At 46.0% G+C, this 19233-nt stretch overlaps 1 protein-coding gene and 1 long non-coding RNA gene across 4 annotated transcripts in view; one reads left to right on the top strand and one right to left on the bottom strand.

Moving 5' to 3' along the window:
• Positions 1 to 8912, bottom strand: part of LOC310831608 (uncharacterized protein C15orf39 homolog) — a 50515-nt gene extending 41603 nt beyond the window's left edge. The window contains exon 1 of one of the 3 annotated variants that reach the window (XM_083712440.1): positions 8226 to 8912. The gene's annotated coding sequence lies outside the window, so the exon portion shown is untranslated. The remainder of the gene's footprint in view (positions 1 to 8225) is intronic. The other 2 variants (XM_083712439.1, XM_083712438.1) reach the window with 2 other exon arrangements.
• On the top strand, positions 8138 to 12149 carry LOC310831847. The gene is made up of 2 exons (XR_014558021.1): positions 8138 to 8263; positions 10215 to 12149. It is a non-coding gene; the product is annotated as an uncharacterized lncRNA (long non-coding RNA).
• The last annotated feature ends 7084 nt before the right edge of the window (positions 12150 to 19233 follow it).

A 19233-nucleotide genomic window follows, 5' to 3' on the forward strand; every position in this document is an offset into this window, starting at 1 on the left:
ACAGCTGCCATACATCCAGACATCACCAGTACTTCAATGGCGTAACTGACATCTGGGGGGAAATTTCTGAAAAGCTTTGTCCTGAATCTCAGGCAAGTCAATCAAAAAGAAAACCTCAACAACTTTGGGAAAGCGCAAGGGGGAGGAGCAAGAGGGCTGGGTTGAGGAAATATAAGTGCTGGCCATCAGGGCTGGAGCATAGGCAGAGCTTTGGTAACCATATACCACTGTGTCTCTCATTTATTTGTCTGACAAATAAATTATTATTTTAATTTCTCTATTGCTGCGTTGAATATTTTATTTCAGCTAAGCGTTAACCACAAGCAGGGTGCTACAATCGTGCTTTCTGTTTGCCTGGATAGAGAGGAGTATTTAAGTGTGGGCGAAAACCAGCCTCTAAGAAATGTACTCCAAGGCCACTGTGTAGTACTTTGGAAAAATTTCAAGCCTTTTTCATTCCTAGTATACAAAGTGGTTGTGCACGTGTAATGGCAGCTGAGCCCGTTTTTCTAATCAATCAGTGGGGGAAAAGGCACTCTTTTCATGGGGTTTTCCTCTAGAATGGATTATTTAAGGCACAGTTCTATTCTGCTTCTGTTTCTCCTAGTATTGGCAGTTGTGCAACAAACATACTGAAAATATTGTACGTGGATATCAAACATGGCTTAGTTGCTCTACCCACATGCAAGGCAAAAGTCTGTATCCGTTACTGTCATCACTGAGATTTTAATACCATATGGCTGAAACTTTGCACTACCAAAATCATCTCCCCCAAAAAATCATTGGTTCTGGTGGTGTTCAGTTTTAAAGTTTGTCACAACAGTAATATGACACAACTGATAGTTTTATTAGAGGGGTGCGAGTTAAGCATTGCTGTGTTTGGGAAATCAGAACAACTCTGTTTGCATTTCCAAGAGCCAAAACTGGAAGTCTGTAAATGATGTTTAGGAATGGCTGTTCTACAATGAGGTTAGCATGAATAATCTATCAATCCTAATTTAAATGAACAGTTTAACAGACACAGTCTGTGTGTACAAAAAGTCATCTCAATGAGATTGATGATTGATGTAAACCATGCATTCAATCATAGAAAAAGCAGTGAGAAAGGATTTCATGGGAGGTTTTCAAGCAGCAGTAAGATGGCCATCAGTCGTGGATGCTTTAGTCGAGATGCCTGGATTGTAGGGGGTTGGAGTAGATGATCCATGGGGTCTCTTCCAACTTTAGGAGTCTATCTGCACATTATTCCAAGAGGTCACCTCCTATAGGAATTTGCAAAGATCAAATTCCGCAAACATGCCTAGATTTACATTGTGGTAGAGCATATGGCTTTGCATATGCAAAAGGTCTCACAATTTATTCCTAGCACCTCCAAGCAGAATCAGAAAAGGCTCCTGTCTGAAACCCTGGAGTCAGTAGCCGCTGCCAGTTTTGATCTAGATTATGGGTAGACAAACTAAGGCCCAGGGGCCGGATTCAAGCCCAATCACCTTCTCAATCCGGCCCGTGGATGGTCCGGGAATCAGCGTGTTTTCACATGAGTAGAATGTGTCCTTTTATTTAAAATGCATCTCTGGGTTATTTGTGGGGCATAGGAATTCATTCCCCACTCCAAATATATATATATATATAGCCTTTTATTGGACAAGTGACTCCATCCTGAGCACGAGAAAGATTCAGAAGTTTGCCTCCTAGCTGCTGTTTGCTTGGGCCAGAATCTTCTGTCGAACACGGCCTTTGCCAGCCTAGTGCAGCCAAGATATTTTTCTTGGACTACAAATCCCATCAGCACCAGCCAAGGGTCGGGAATGATGGGTGATGTAATCCAGCAAGAGCCAGGTTGGAGGAGGCTGGTCTAACAGGTTGTATCAGAGGTGTTGAAAGGAGAGCAGAGTTTCCTGCATGTAGAGGGGAGGGGGGATCCAAAATTCCCCAGGAAGAAAGGCTGATTGGTAAAACCACTCCAGGAATTGTAGCTCCGTGAAGGGACCAGGGGTCTCTTAACAACTCTCAGCACCCTTGAACCACAAATCCCAGATTCCCTGGGGGAAGCAATGGCAGTGCAAAGTGATAGAATACTGCTTTAAATGGGGTCCATGTGTCCATGCTGTGTGAAAACCTATGACCAAACCCTTTTCCATGGCATGTGTACCTGTATCAATCAGAGGGATTTGCTGTGCCAAAATTTTAAGTTTTGTCCCATGCACATGTTAAAAATATAGCAGGTACAGTGTCGACAGCTTATCCTTCACAAGATTTCAGTGGTACCTCAGGTTAAGAACTTAATTCGTTCTGGAGGTCCGTTCTTAACCTGAAACTATTCTTAACCTGAAGCACCACTTTAGCTAATGGGGCCTCCCGCTGCTGCCGGAGCACGATTTCTGTTCTCATCCTGAAGCAAAGTTCTTAACCTGAGGTACTATTTCTGGGTTAGCGGAGTCTGTAACCTGAAGCGTCTGTAACCCGAGGTACCACTGTAATACATTGCCTATCCACAAAGTCCAGCTTCCCATCACAGGCCTGAATAGTGAGACCTACCCACATTTTATAAACCCTGACAAAGCAAGCCAAAAAGTTTCAGTCTCAGAGAAACACACATTTGGTAAGGCTTTCTAGAAAGCCACCCGTCGCCTCGTGATACTGATTTTCAGTCTTACAAGAGCTGAGTACAACATAAATCGAAAATGCCTTCCTCCAGCTTCATGGCCATTCTGTTGCATATTATATAAATACAGGCGTCTAACTTATAAAGCACTTTTTTTTTATTTAAAAAGACCTCCTTTGAAAGTAAGTTCTATCCTTCTTTAACACCAATTAGCCGACCATGCCCAGGAGAAAGGCCTCTGGAACTTTCTTTATGTACGCTACAACAGCAGCAAGAATACTCATTGCAAAGTATTGGAAGACACAAGATCTACCCACCTTGGAAGAATGGCAGATGAAAGTGATAGACTATATGGAACTGGCAGAAATGACTGGCAGAATCTGAGACCAGGGAGAAGAGTTGGTGGAAGAAGATTGGAAGAAATTTAAAGACTATTTGCAGAAACATTGTAAAATTAATGAATGCTAAAATGATGTTGGATTGAAATGAAGCTTTAGCAACAAGGTTAAAAAGAATATGTAAAAATGGATTGATAATCAGATGAAAATATAAAGCTATAATATGTTAAGACATAGAATTAAGATAAAAACAAAGAGGGAAAGGATTTGCTGAATTAACCATGTGAACTGGAATACAAAAAAGGGAGGTGTGAGGAGGTCAGGGAAATAGGTAAATGAAATATAAGATATGAAAAGATTGATTTGTTTTTAATTGTTTTTTACTTTTCTTGTATTTTGTATTTTTCTTATGTATTTTTGTATCTTTCTTTTATTTTTATCTTTTTTGCCTTTTTTCTATTCTGTAACTTCTATTTGTAAAACTTTAATAAATATCATTATAAAAAAAAAACTGACCTCCTTTGTCAGGGAAACTCTCCCGGCTGGCAACTCCATGAATGTTGCCTTGCTTGAGAGTTTCCTTTTGTCTCTGAACAACTGTGTTGTTCAATCCCAAACTAGATTAATGTGCACAGAGCACATCATCCATTTTACTTGAGGTTCTTCTTAACATCAAAGTGACAAAGTCTATATGGTTCCAGCGCTCACAAGCATTTCCAGGCTGCTAGAAACGTGCTACTCTCTTGCTGACTGTAGCTCACAATACTCCACCAGCATTGATAGAATACACACAGCTAGGCATAACCATAGTCATAATTACTAGGGAGTCCAGAAGGATGTAACTACCACTGATGATAGGGGAATAACTCAAATACACCAAATACCACTGGCATAACATTCTGCCACGTTTGATATTCACTCATAGCCAAACAGAAACATTACAAATAACACTGGTCGGGTTTTTCCTGATGGGCCAACATAGTTACCTGACTTCTTTATCTGTAACCAGGCAGTGCTTCTGGTTATTATTAGTGACAATTTATTTGAGCTATTTTTATCCTTCCCTACATCCTCAGATCACTGTGCAGGTCACAATACAATCGCTAAGTCATGGACATCTCAGTTGAAAACACAGGTTGCAGGAGGCGACAGGTGGGGGCAAAGAAATCAACCTTCGATCTAGGAGGGGGTAGCTGCATCCAATGTCAGTCCTATCCATTAGGCCCTTTGAAATCAGCCAACAAAACTAATTAAGGTTTGTTAATTTCAATTAGTTGAATACAGCTGTGTGTGTGTATCACTCTAACAGCACAATCCTGTGCATATTTTCTAATGAACGGCACTTTTTTAAAGGGAAAAAGATACCAGTACTCACTATGAAGTTGTCACAGTAAGTGTCACACTTTTAACATGGGGGGGTACCCTTGAGTACTGCCAGAAAAAAGCAATGCTAATGAGTAAGCTTGCCTGTGTTCAACAGGGCTAACTTCCTAAGTGTGCCTAGGATGACAGCTATGCAGTGGCGTAGCGTGGGTTATCAGCACCCGGGGCAAGGCAAGTAATTTGCGCCCCCTAAGCCATGGATTTGCGCCCCCTAACCCGTGGATTTCCCTAACCCCCAGATGTTGCGCCCGGTGCGGGCGGCCCCCCCTGCACCCCCCACGCTACGCCACTGCAGCTATGACTTACCTGGGACAGCCCCCATGGAACGCAGAGAGAAAGTTCTGATTAAATATTGTTATTGTTATCTATCTAGTGCCATTAGAAACTTCCGGTACTCTATTCCGAACTTTAAAAAATGGAAAGCATAGTGCTGGTGGTCAACAAAAGAGGTTTAAAGACTCTCTCAAGGGAAATCTAAAAAAATGTAGTATATACACAGACAACTGGGAAACACTGGCCTATGAGCGCTCCAGTTGGAGAACAGCCTTTACCAAAGGTGTCATGAGCTTGGAAGACACTCAAACTCAGGACAAAGGGGAGAATCGTGCTAAGAGGAAGGCATGCTCACCATGATCAACTCCCACCCGGAAACCTATGTCCCCACTGGGGAAGGACATGTGGATCCAGAATTGTCCTCCACAGTCACTTATGGACTCACTGTTAAAACCGTGTTCATGGAAGACAATCTTACTTTGCCACGAGGGATTACCAAAGAAGAAGAGATGGTGCCATTAGTGTGAATGGTGCTTCTTAGAGTACAAGGGGGAGGGGGTCCCTGTCTCAGAGAGCTTACAATCCAAAATGTGACACGGGGAAAGGAAGTGCAAGGATAAGGACGCATAGGTTGGGGTAAACGGACAAAGTGCGCTGGACAAAGGCCGTAGCTTAGCAGCACAGCACATGTCTTGGCATGCAAAAGATGGAAATCCATGGACACTGAACTGAGAATAATAAACCCAACTGAACTTGGCAGGGGGCCTACTTCCAAGTATACATGCATAGGGTCCCCCCACAATATATTCCTTCAGAGGCATTAAACACTCAACCGAAACCAGTGGTGGAATCAGAGAACCTGCGGCCTTCCAGCTGGCAGTTGTGCTATAGCTCCCCAACCATCAATCATGCTGATGGGAGTTCAGCAGCATGTGGTCAGTGGAGTAGGGTTCAGCAGTGAGTTCCGCAGGCTTAGGTTGGAAGGTCAAACAAGACTACACCCATGAAATTGAAGCAAACCAGCAGCCAGAAGGCCTGATCTTTATTGATGCAACAAAACTCGTTACTAGGGGGACTAGGCCCCCTAAATGTTCCCCTGGCACCTCCTTTCCAAGCCTGGGAAGCTTCTGCCTGGCTCAGGGAGGGAGTTGCGATGCTCACATAAACAACTCCCTGCCCCCCAAATCACCTTCGCAAGCTGGTGCCTCTGGCTCTAACTATCTCCCTATAACAACAAAAAATCGCCACACATCACTGTGGGAGTTGGGGTCCAGCAACATCTGGAGGGAAGCACATTCTTCACCCCTGGCTTGGTGCAACTAAGAGACATCCTTTCTCACACACACACACACACACACACACACATCCCTTTCTTTGTCGCCGGACCTTCTTACTTCATTCTGGGCATCTGCAGAGAAAACGGAGCCAAACCGTTCCTCCATGCCTCTGCTCCAAGCATCACACACTCACTCACACCAATGGCATTTCCTAAACTCTGCCCACTGAGAGCATTTGTGTACACGAGCACTATAGTTACCGCAAACACGAGCTTTCGGAACAGAGGCGGTGCCCACAGATCCATTGCCGCAACGCATGGCTGAGCTGACCACGTGCCTGCAGAGCAGCAGTCTCCAGCACCGGACATGTGTGCGCATGCAAGCACTCCTATAAAGTACACACACAATTTAGGCAATCCATAAATGGTCACAAAGGCCCTAACCAGAGCCTCAAGGCCCTTATATTTTCATAAGCATCCAACAAGAAACAGATGATCTTGTGGGAACAAGTTGTTGGGGTTTTCGTCAAAGGAAAAATCCCACCCTTTAGCAAATGAGAAGGGAGAGAGGGGGGGGGAGAGAGAGGAGGAGTGTCAGGATAGAAAAACACAGCACACTTTTGTCAGCCCTCCTCTAGGGGGTGGGATTATGTTACCTCCTCCTGCTGCTGAAAGAGAAAGACCGCGCTTTACTTACTTCCTTAGCTCTTGTAAGCAGGCAGCAAATCTGAGAAAAACCACCTTGGGGGTTTGAGACCCAGAATTCTAGGCATGCTACCTCCACCCACCCCCCAGAACTTAACCCCTGTCTTCAATGAAGCCTCCACACAGCTAAAGATTGAAGCCTTAATTTTCCTAAATGCTCCTGTCTTAGGGAAAACAGGACAGGGCACACACAAACAGAAAAATAACAACAGAGGAACAGAGTTCCTCCACTCATGTGCAGAATGCTTTGCAACCAGCCTCTGTATTAGAAGTCTCCAAGGAAACCTAAGTGGTAGGCAACTCTCGTTTTAAATAACAATTTAAAAAATTGTGTTTTCTTTCTTTTAAACAGACTAGACTGCCCTGTGATTAAAAAAAATAAGCCAGCACAATCTCCTGCATGGTTCCAAGAGAACTCTGCTTGGTAGAGCGAGAACTGGTCCCTGGCATCCAACGCACGATCCCTTCTTGGGATCGAGTCCGCAAAGCGCGTTTGGGCACCCTTCCAAACGCACCAAGAGACTAAACAACGCTTGCTTGCTCTCCCCCTTCCTGCCTTCCTGCCTTCCTTCCTTCCTTCTTTTTCTTTCTTTCTTTTTTTTTTAAGGCTCTCTGTTTATCTTGGAGGAGACGCTTCCCCGCCAGACACCAACCCAAACACCCCCCTCCCCTCCGCACAGCTGAACACCTGGGTGCTTTTGGAAATGCGCCCTGGCCGCCTCCCCAGGCCAGCAAAGTGATGCAATCGCCATGCTTATCATTCCGGGTTTTGTTCTGGCTTACTTCTGTCTACATTGGGGAGGCCAGGTTAACAAAAGGCCGTTTCAGACGGGGGGCAGGCAGCCCTCCCCAACACACGCACGCAGGCTCGTATACCTCCTTCCCGAACCTCCGTGTTTACTCGCGAGTAAGACCCACGCAAACTCCACGCGGCTCCTACTCCCATCCTTTGACAGGGATGCAGCCCGGGGCTACCATCCTGACAAAGACTGACTTAATTTAGTGGGCGCAGCGCGGCTTACTCCCGAGTAAACATGCCTCTGGTAAGTTGCAGGGAGGGAGGGAGAGAGAGGGGGGAAGTCATATTTTTATATATAGTTTATATATATAAACTTTTATATATATAAACTTTTATATATATAATCTCTCTCTCAGTATATGGAAACAAACAACCCTCTGACTTTTAGAAGGCAACATCTGAAGGCAACCCTGGTTCAGGGGAAAAATTGTGCCTAATGTTTTACCATTTTTAATGTGCTCTAAGCCGCCCAGAGAGTGAAACCCAGCCAGATGGGCAGGGTATAAATAATAAAATTATTTATTTTCTGTGAACCGCCCTGAGACCTCCGGGTCTAGGGCGGTATATAAATTCTATTATTATTATTATTATTATTATTATTATTATTATTATTATTATTATTATTATTATTATTATTATTATTATTATTAAGCCACGATCCCCCATGTATGAGCGAGTTGAGATTCCTTCATTGCACGGCGTTGGACTAGATGAACCCGGGACCCCTTTCCAATTCGACAATTTTACGCTTCCAGCGCGCCTTCAAAGGGCTGGTTTGAGGCAGCCGCCGTCTCTCCATCGCTGGAAAGCGGGCTTGAATCTTGCGCGGAGAGGAACCGATCTTACCTGGAGCTGCCGGGGTCGGACTCCGTCGCTCCCCGCAGGTAAGGCTGCCCCCCAGAAGCGCATCTTAGTCCCCCGATAGGGTGGGGAATCGCTCCGGGAGGATCGGGGCGGGGGAGCAAGTGGTAGAGGAGGACGAGATAGTTTCTCTATTTAAAAAAAGAAAAAAGAAATAGAAAAAGGCAGCCTCGCAGGAGGTAAAAGTTGCAAACGCAGGGCGCACTCGGATCCGAGCCGGCCAAACGAACTCCGGGTACCTAAAAGAGGCAGGCAGCAAATAGAGGATCCAGATCCGTAGCGAGCGCTGATCCGGACTGATTTCGCTTCTTCTCCTTTTTTAAAAAGGGAAAACTCACATCCGAGTTGCCCAGGCCTAAAAACTCTGTCTGGACTTCTTTTTCCCCGCCGTCCCCCGTTGGTTCTCTCCACGCGCCAACAAAAAAAACCACAAACAAAAACCACTTTGCAGAAAGGAAGCGACGAGAGCTTGATCCGGAGCCGCCGCTGCTGCTTCAGTCATCTGAAAGGATCTCTGTGTGTGCGTGTGTCTCTCCGGTCCCTCCCCGCCTCGCGGGAGGAGGAAAGGAGCGAAGGGGAGTCCGGAGGATGAGGGCGCGCGAGGGGGAAGGGAGGAGCCGGAGAGGCTGAAATGTGATGGCAACCTTCCGCGTAATCCGGATTCGGGACGAGCCGAGCCAATCGGATCCCACGCGGAGAGGTTGCATCAACAGGCGGAAAAGAAAGAGGCTAGAAAGTTCGCAAAGATAGAAAAGAAGCCAGCAAGATCAAGAGCATGCGCGTGGAGCCAAGTCCTGTGCATCATCATCATCATCATTCTTATTACCTTTTACCCTTTTTGATTTACTTCTTGTTGTTGCTCATTCAATTCCTTGCAACAATGAGTTCATAGAATCATGGAGCTAGAAGAGGCATCATATTCTAGCCCGACCCCCAGAATGCAAGAATCACAGCTCAACTGGAAGGAACATACATAGCCCCCCTCCCTTATTCTCACAACAACCCTGTCAGGTAGCCAGTTCTTGGAATGGGAGAAAAAAGGCCCAGCTGTCTCCCCAGGTTTTGGAAAGCAGGAGCTAAGACTGCGATCATACCAGCTGGAAGTAGTGCTACTGAATTCAGTGGGGTCTGTGGGTTAAACCACAGAGCCTAGGACTTGCTGATCAGAAGGTTGGCGGTTCGAATCCCCGCGACGGGGTGAGCTCCCGTTGCTCGGTCCCAGCTCCTGCCAACCTAGCAGTTCGAAAGCACGTCAAAGTCAAGTAGATAAATAGGTACCACTCTGGCGGGAAGGTAAACGGCATTTCCGTGCACTGATCTGGTTCTCCAGAAGCGGCACTGAGCACTCGGGGTCAAAAGAAAGTAATTTAAATCAACTGTGGTTGAGACATTTTATTCTGAATCTGCTAGGCAGATGACAGCAGGTGGGTGTCCTGCCCCCCCCCCAAAAAAATCCTGGCTGTGTCTAAGCAGGTCTCCCTACTCTGAGGCTGCACTCCTTGTTAGTTCCTCCTGGGAGTAAGCCCCACTGAAGACAATGAGACATGCAAGTGCTTCCACTGTAACACCTCAGGTCCCAAAGCAGACCATAGAGGATCTAATCTCACCTTTATTTCCAGATATGCATGTGCAAGGTCACAGCTTTATATCGCAGTTTGCCAGCTGGGAGCTCACAACCAACCCCAGCGAAACTTTGCGAAACATGGGTTAGAATGACATCAGAATTCAGTTGTTACAGCTTTAAGAACTCCTCTCCATTAAGGGGGGGTCAGAACATAAGTACGGCAACTGTCTGACAATTAAAAGAACATGGGGGGCATGCTATCCCTTAAATTCCTCTTTGAAAATTTCCCCAGAGTCCTCCCTTCTGAGAAGTCATTGCCTGTTCTACATCATCACATATTTCTAGATGATCAGTTGATTGTGTAATAAGTGTACATTTGTCATTGCGTCTTATCTATTTATTAAAAATAGGTATATCCTGCCTTTCCATCCTAAAGGAAGAAAGCCACAAGCTTGATCTGACATCAAGACAATAAAACACGAACTATAAAAACAGAAGCCAGGAATTAACCACTGATAGCATTGCCCATTAAATTGAAGGAGAGTTTGGATTTGATATCCCGCTTTATCCCTACCCAAAGGAGTCTCAAAGTGGCCAACAATCTCCTTTCCCTTCCTCGCCCACAACAAACACTCTGTGAGGTGAGTGAGGCTGAGAGACTTCAGAGAAGTGTGACTTATTGGCAAAACCAATTTGACGTTTCATGACTTTCTAGTTGCAGGACCTTACCCAGACCTAGCAGAGTCAACGCAGAATCCACGGAAGCAATTGGCGACTTGGCTGCAGACAGGATGGACAAAGCAGGAACCAGGAACTTGTAGTTAGATGTTTATTATATTCAGTGGACTATTTACAGGAGCAGAACACGGATCTTTAGCTAGCTCTCTCTCACACAACTCACAATTCCTACACTGACACAGAACTCTGAACTCTGAACTAACACATTCCAGTTAGTGGGCCATTAATTATCACTCCCTTGAGAGAGCTTGACCAGTCAGAGAGCTGTATCCATGCCTCTGTTATCACCAGGCAGACTTACGGTACTCCTTCACACGACCTTCTGGCTGTCTGCCAAACCTTAATTGACTCTGTGTGAGTAGCTGCACGTACACAGTTTCCCAAGACCCCCTCACAGCTCTCACACAGTGCAATTAACTTCTGAGCACATACAGAGTATTTTACCCAACTTTGTTCTGCAAACCCAAGCTTTCACACATTTGCTTGTTCTTTACAAACGGCAACGGTTTTGTAAATCTGTCAGCAACATTTTCAGCCCTCTGAACATATTCCCATGCAATGACATTTCTCTGTACACTACATAACACATTTTGGTATTTTACGGCCACATGTTTAGATCTGGATTGGCATATTGCATGGCAGTGGAGCGTGGATCTGGGCCTCCTCTGACAAGCAATGCATGACAGCAGCAGGTTCCTACTGAGGGCAGAGAGGCGGTGCTTTCAATAACCACATCCAAACTCCTAGAACTTGAAGGGTCAAAATGAGTCCTTTGAATTGTCTAGGAAGGGGAGTACCATACTTTTTAAACCCAAGGGCCACATTGCTTCTGGGAAACCTGCCAGGGGCCACGTGCCCGTGGTGCACAAAGCCAGAAGCAAAAGTGGGTAGAGTAACAGATATGAGTTTTACTTGAGATCCTGAGGCTCAGCTGCTCTACAGGCACTCGGGCACCCCTCTCTGTCTCCCAGCCAGGCAAACCAGAGTCATCGTAGGAGTTCAAGGAAACCTTCCAGCCAGCCACAAATATCCAAAGCGGGTGGGAAGTAAGGCCAGTGAGGGATGTATTGAGAGTTTGAAGGGCCAGACAGAGATTCCCAGAGGGCCACATTGGCTTCCTGCTTTGAGGTTCTGCCTGCAGCTGCCTTTCAGAGACATACCACCTCCAGTAGCCTAATCCTCCATAATTCTGCCTAATCTCCTTTTAAAGTGCTCAAATTGGTGGCCACCACTGCATCCCTTTGGAGAGAATTCCATATTCCGCAGTGCACTATTGTGCAGTCCTTCCTTTGGCCTGTCCTGCATCTCCTACCCTTCAGCTTCATTGAGAGACCCTTGGTTCTAATATTATGAGGGACAGATAAAAACTTCCCTCTATGCCCTTTCTCCACCCCACACACAATTGATTGATTGATTGATTGATTGATTGATTGATTCATTTGATCCTGGTTATGAATCACTTTCCACAGAATAACCTGAAGGGATTCACAGTAAAAACATCAGCAGTTAGAAACAACTCCATATACACAAACTATTAAAACAATTTCATATTTGAAAACAATTGCAAATCCAATAAAGACGCAGACTGCTATCTTAAAAGCCCCAAATTCTGTGACCGTTCCTCATTGCAGGAGTTGTTCCAGGTCCTCAGTCATGTTCATTGTCCTTTTCTGCACAACTCTTTCCCTGCGTGCTTTAGGAAATTTCTAAGAAGCCAACTTTAAATAAGGAAGGGGCCCCACAAAGGCACAGTCATTCTCCCTCATGATTGCCAAATTGCCAGAAAAAGAGGAAGAGTCAGTCTGAATCTGTAGATTTTCAACAGAGGGTTGATCTCAAGGCTGGTGTCAACATCTGTCATCCTTGCCTGGGCCTCAGTATCCTGCAGGGCCAACTGTTCATGCTTGCCTGAGGCCATTTTATATTTTATATTATTTTATATTATTTTATATTATTTTATATTATTTTATATTATTTTATATTATTTTATATTATTTTATATTATTTTTCCCCAGCCTGGTGCTTCAAGCATAGGTAGGCAACTAGATCTATGCATCCTGACTTCCAGGGCATTGTGGGAAATTGAAAGGGATGGCCAAAACCTCCTTCCCAGTGCTGCCATCACAACCTGGGAAGACCATCAGGGCCCATGGATAGAGGAGGGAGCTCACCGGAGGACATACTGCCAGGGCCCCCTGAAGCCTGGTTCTGTTTGTCTGGGTGGTGAAGCTCATCTAGACATCGAGATAAGACTTGAGTCTTTGAGAAGGGCTGTTTCTCAGTGGCTAGGGCACCTGCCTTGAATGCAGAAGATCGCAGGTTGAGTCCCTAGCATCTCCTGCCTTGCAAAAATACTTGAGGAAGGTGCAACTGGGGATCAAGTGTAGCCTGGGGAGGCCCACCAGGGCCTGAGCTTCCCCACTCCTGGATTCCAGACTTTATCAGAGAGAAGGAGAGAGGGAGAGGGAGAGGGAGAGAGACTGACTCACCTTTCCACCAGATGCCCTTTGAAAGAAAATTCAGCCAGCTAAACTGTAGAATAAGGCATTCCTCTTCCTCTCCTCTTGTTCCTCCTTCCCTCCCCTTCCTTCCATCCTTCCTTTCTTCCTTCCTTCCTCCCCTCCCCTTGCCAACCTTTGACAACAAGGGAGACTTCAGTGAATGATGCAAGAACCTTCTGGCTTTTGATGAGCTGCCAGCTCAGAGTGGAAAGTTTCACCTAACAAGACCCATGGGTAAGGAAGGCTTGAAAGCCTGAACAGAAGCAAGCAAAACACCTCCACAAAGCCGAGAGAGAGAGAGGATGACCAGATATCTAGGTTCTTATGCCTTGCGTGGAGAAGAGAACCATCAACAGCTCTTCTCTAAGAGCTGTTCAAAAGTGGAACGGTCTCTCCCAGAAGGTTGTGGGCTTTCCTTTCTTGGAGGTTGGATGGCCATCTGTCATGGATGCTTTAGTTGAGATTCCTGCATTGGAGGGAGTTGGACTAGATGATCCTCAGGGTGTCTGCCAACTCTCTACAATGCTACGATTCTCCTTCAGGAGCATTTCCCTAGCAGCCCAACCCTAGCCTATTGCCTACCAGAGCCTGTTGAAATCAACTGGTTTAATCTAACTCCTGCCTCCATTTGCAGTGATGGGCTGAAAGGGCATCCCTGCTAGAGCAGAGCTGAGCCCTGCAGATGTTGGACTCCAACTCCCATCAGTCCAAGCCAGTGTTGCAAATGGTTAGGATGATGGACATTGTAGTCCAGCAGGATCTGGAAGGCCCCAGGTTCTCCTGTCTTGCTCTGCAATGAATACTAGCACTGGCTCTCAAGGGTTTCATGGAAGGGTCTTCTTCAGCCATACCTGGAAATGTCAGGGGTTGAACCTGGAACATTTCCCCCTCAAAGCATATTCTCTACTACTGATCTATGGCCCTTTTGCTGAAACATTTTCCTTTCCTCTCTGAAGGAAGCTAACCTGAAAGGAGGCGACCGTCCCAAGGTCACTCAGTGAGCTTCATGCATAAACAGATTAAGCTTAACTAGAAGGTCAGCAAGGCCTTTTGTCAATAGCAACCATAACTGCAAGTTGAGACCAAATGAGCTCTGCTAGAGCCTGCCTTGCTCCAGTTGCTCAAAGTTGTTTCTCGGCCTTAAGATCCCTATAAAAATACAAGTGCTAATTAAATGTATTAAATATGTATCCTACCTTTCAAAGAAGGCAGCACACATGATTCCATTGGCCATCAACCCTGGGAGGTAACCTGGGCTTAGTGGGCGGAGCTGGCCCAAGATCAGTCTCACAGCTGATCAGGAATTTGAACCTGGGCCTCTTGTGAAACTGGAACTGCTGCACCAGGGATGAGGAATTTGTGGTCCTGGGACTGTTGTTGAAATACAGTTTCCATCATCCCTGACCATTGGTCATGCTGGCTCGAGTTGATGAGAGTTGAGAATCCAACAACACCCTGAGGGCCAGAGGTTACCCCGTATCTGCAATGCGTATCATTCAGCTTTTGATCTTTGTCTTGGAAGCATCCCTGATTATCCTGATGTACATCTTCAATGGCCTCCACCCTGCCCATTGTCTTCTTTTCTTACCTTGGCAGGTAAGATCCTTGGCAGCTGTGTGATAAGATGAAACAAACAAGGAGCAGGTCCTCTCATCTTTCGGTTGAAAGAAGCTGCATTTGTTGAATGATGGTCTTCCATGCAATTATTAAAAGCAAAGCCCCAAGGCCTTGGGGAAGGAGGGACAGAGGGGTCACCTGCTTGTATTTCCGACCTTGTTTTGCATGCAAAGGTCTTCTCCAAAAACTAGGCAAACAACCTCATTTTGTATGAAAATAGAATCATTGTTCCAAAATATGCATTGGCAGTTAAGGGATGTCAAGTGATTTCTCTTTACTGAATAAAGGTAAAGGTACCCCTGCCCGTACGGGCCAGTCTTGACAGACTCTGGGGTTGTGCGCCCATCTCACTTAAGAGGCCAGGGGCCAGCGCTGTCCGGAGACACTTCCGGGTCACGTGGCCAGTGTGACAAAGCTGCATCTGGCGAGCCAGAGCCGCACACGGAAACGCCGTTTACCTTCCCGCTGGTAAGCGGTCCCTATTTATCTACTTGCATCCGGAGGTGCTTTCGAACTGCTAGGTTGGCAGGCGCTGGGACCGAGCAGCGGGAGCGCACCCTGCCGCAGGGATACGAACCGCCGACCTTTCGATCGGCAAGTCCTAGGCGCTGAGGCTTTAACCCACAGCGCCACCTGCGTCCCCCTTTACTGAATACCTCTCCATTATTGACACAATTGCTCACTTCCAGAAAAGGCTTAATTAAAGGCTTAGCTAAGCATACTCCCCATCCCCTAACTGTCCTTACCCTAAAGGGGAAGAGCAAAGCAAAGCCAAGTAAAGAATTTTGGAGCACACATACCTGCAGAATGAATGAAATAATATAAACCTGAGCTGCAATGTAGTTATAGCAGAATAAACAAGAGACAAGTGGATTATGGTGATGCTTGATTTAAATCTGGGATAGGGAGCCTGAGGCCCTCTGAACGTTGTTGGACGAGGTCTCCCTTCATTCCTGATTATTTGTCATTCTGGCTAGGGCTAATGGGAGTTGGGTAAGTGGACTAGTGGGTTGCGGTACCAGGGTGTGCCCTCCGGGAATTATTTCAAATGATAACAGAATGAGTTCTTCAACTGTGATATTGCCTCTTGCATTCCTGAGTAGGGGAAAGGGGTGTGTCCGGAGAAACCAGTGACTTTTGCATAGTAGAATGCAAACTGCCATAGGAAGGTCAGAATCCATCCAGCACTCTGCCTTAGCTTGGGCCCTTTCCCTGCCCATTTTGGCTTTGGCCTAACCTAGCATGCAACCCCCTCCAAGGCCACCCACAAAAGACTGGAAAGGTTCAGCACTCCTGCTCTAGTTAGTTTTGACTAATGCAAAAACACAGCATCTTGAGAAGTAGAGACATCACCTTGCCAACAAAGGTTCGTATAGTTAAAGCTATGGTTTTCCCAGTAGTGATGTATGGAAGTGAGAGCTGGACCATAAAGAAGGCTGATCGCCGAAGAATTGATGCTTTTGAATTATGGTGCTGGAGGAGACTCTGGAGAGTCCCATGGACTGCAAGAAGATCAAACCTATCCATTCTGAAGGAAATCAGCCCTGATTGCTCACTGGAAGGACAGATCCTGAAGCTGAGGCTCCAGTACTTTGGCCACTTCATGAGAAGAGAAGACTCCCTGGAAAAGACCCTGATGTTGGGAAAGATGGAGGGCACAAGGAGAAGGGGGCGACAGAGGACGAGATGGTTGGATAGTGTTTTCGAGGTTACCAGCATGAGTTTGACCAAACTGCGGGAGGCAGTGGAATTCAGGAGTGCCTGGCGTTCTCTGGTCCATGGGGTCACGCAGAGTCGGACACGACTAAACGACTAAACAACAACAACAATGCAAAAACAACATCGGTCCCATCTCCACCATATGTTTAAAGTGCTATCATACCACATTAAATAGTCACCAAAGAATCCTGAGAACTGCAGTGAAGGGTGTTGGGCATAGTCAGGAGACTCCTGTTCCCCTCACAGAGCTACAATGGTTTAGCCATCAATCCTTCTTCCTGGAGAACTCCAGGAATGGCAGCTCTGTGAGAGAAATAAGGCTCTCCTAACAATTCCAAGTACCCTTAGCTAACTATAGTTCCCAGGATTCTAGTCCAGCATCCTGTTCTCACAGTGACAAAACAGATGCCTTTGGGAAACCAGGGGAAGCAGGATTTGAGCATAAGAGCCCTCTGCCCCTTCAGCAACTGGTATTCGCAAGCATTGCAGCTTCCAACTTTGGTGGCATAGCGCAGCCATCGGTAGTCCTCCACGTTGAACAAGTGGAGGAAGGAACCATCTCTGTGTCCATAGTAAGCCCTTAACTATAGTTCAGGGTGACAGTAGATGTGCTTTTTCAGAAATGGGTTCTGCTTATTATTTGCCTTTTGCAATTCTCCCTTGATGCAGAGATTGTGGGGGAGGTTTTTCAGCCAGAAAGCCACATTCCCTCATGGGAAACCTTCCATGGCAGTGGTGGGCAGGGCCAATGCAAAAGCAATCAGAGCAATATGCTGATTGTGTGTATGCAAAAGTCACAAGTTTCCACATGCCTTCATCTTCATCCAGGAGAGCAAGAGGCATTATGTCATGGACTGGTTGGATTCAGAGGAGTGATGGGCGACACCAGCTGTGGAACACCCAAGGAATGAAGGCTCCGTGTCAGGGGATTGGTGGTGGGATGACAATGAGTGGTCAGAGGGAGAAGAGGGAGCAGGCAGGGAGGAGGAGGCATCAGAAGCTGAAGAGGTAGCAGGGCTTAGTGAGCAGGGAGAGTCTGTGTCAGAGAGAAGTTTTGAGCTGGAGCTGAAGCTGAAGCAAGTGAGTAGGATGGTCGAGACCAAGTGGCACAAGTGTCTCCCCCTTCTGCTGCGACAAGCTCCCCATCTCCCTTGTCTCCCAGAACCAGAAGAGGTATGAAGAGTGAGGAGCAAAGACAGACAAGACAAAGGAGCCTCAGACTGCTTGGGAAGGAGCCAAGGACTTAAGGAGCTGTGGGAAAGCAGGGGCCTTCAGTCCTCACAACTACATCCTTGGGGCAAGATCTACCGGGAAGGGTTGCTGTGCTCACTAGGCTCCTGAGCTGTTTTGTTTCTTTGAGTAAAGAGAGTTAACTTCACCGGCACCATGTGAGTTACCGCTGACCTGTTCCTGACACCTACCCTGACACATTATCACAATCCAAACACACATTTGTGGCCAGGCAAGAGCACTTGAGGACGGTGCAGAGCCCAGGGAAGAATGTGTCCTGAGGAGAACCTGAGGGCCAGAGAAATGACTGTGATTGGGGCCATATTTGGCCCTTGGTCCTGAGATCCTGAGAAACGGTTGTGCGTTTGTGTAGAAATCAGTGCACCTATTTTTAGTGGGAGCAGTTTCTAATTTGAAACAAAAACCACCTAGGATTGTTTATGTGAGTACAGCAGTCGTTGCTAAGATCCTAAGGATGACCCTCTTATCGCTGCATCAGCCCAGCAGAACTGCAATTCGGTTAGCTTCATGTCATGTGAGACAAGCCTCAGATCTTGTCTGTGATAAGGCATCAAATCTGCCTGTAGAAACCGCAAGTTCTGTAGAAAAATGCCTTGTGTGGGAGCACTCCAGCTTTCGCTTTTGAAATCAGTCGGGATCAGGTTAATGAAACAGCTGCATTTGCAGCTGTAGTTATCTCCATTCCTGTGGCTAAGGGTTCCTGTGCAATTTCTACACCAAAGCAGCTCTGCTATACATCAACTGTCAGTTTTATTTATTTATTGCATTTTTTTTTTGCATGCCTTTGGCCCAAGGACCCCAAGAAGGCACACACGGTATGTCATTCTGACTAAGATGCACATTTTTGCAAGCAATTTCCCTTAATATAATGCATTTTTCACTAGTAGCTTTCTTTTATGCACCCTTCCCTCTGATATGTGCATTTATAAAGACTGCTTGATTGGAAAACCACAGCTCAAAATCTGGATAAGATATTTGAAGGATGGTTGTGTTTTGGTTGTCGCATTGTTTCACCAAGTGCAAATTTGATAGATTTTCCTTTAAATGAGAACAGAATCAATTTTATTTCCCTTCCCTAATTGAAATGATTCACTACATATATAAGTTGTATGTACTGACAAACGAAAGAGTGAATAAAGCATAGAAAAGGCATTATGTGTCTCTCATCTCATCCATTCATAAAAAGAAATACTAGTAGTGACTGGTGGCTGAAAAACATCCTCATTTAGCATGAACAGGCACACTAACCTTGAAAAACTTACAAGATTTGAGGAAACCAATATACAGTACAGTGGTACCTCGGGTTAAGAACTTAATTCATTCTGGAGGTCTATTCTTAACCTGAAACTGTTCTTAACCTGAAGCACCACTTTAGCTAATGGGGCCTCCCGCTGCTGCCGGAGCACGATTTCTGTTCTCATCCTGAAGCAAAGTTCTTAACCTGAGGTACTATTTCTGGGTTAGCAGAGTCTGTAACCTGAAGCGTCTGCAACCTGAAGCACCTGTAACCCGAGGTGCCACTGTAATCAACAGTTGCCAATAGGCAGGGAGTTCTAAGGTACACTAAAAGATTGGTTTCTTGCCATTTGTTTATTAAGAAAAA

Source organism: Podarcis gaigeae (assembly GCF_964106915.1).
Source record: "Podarcis gaigeae genome assembly, chromosome: 14".
NCBI classification, from domain to species: Eukaryota; Metazoa; Chordata; class Lepidosauria; order Squamata; family Lacertidae; genus Podarcis; species Podarcis gaigeae.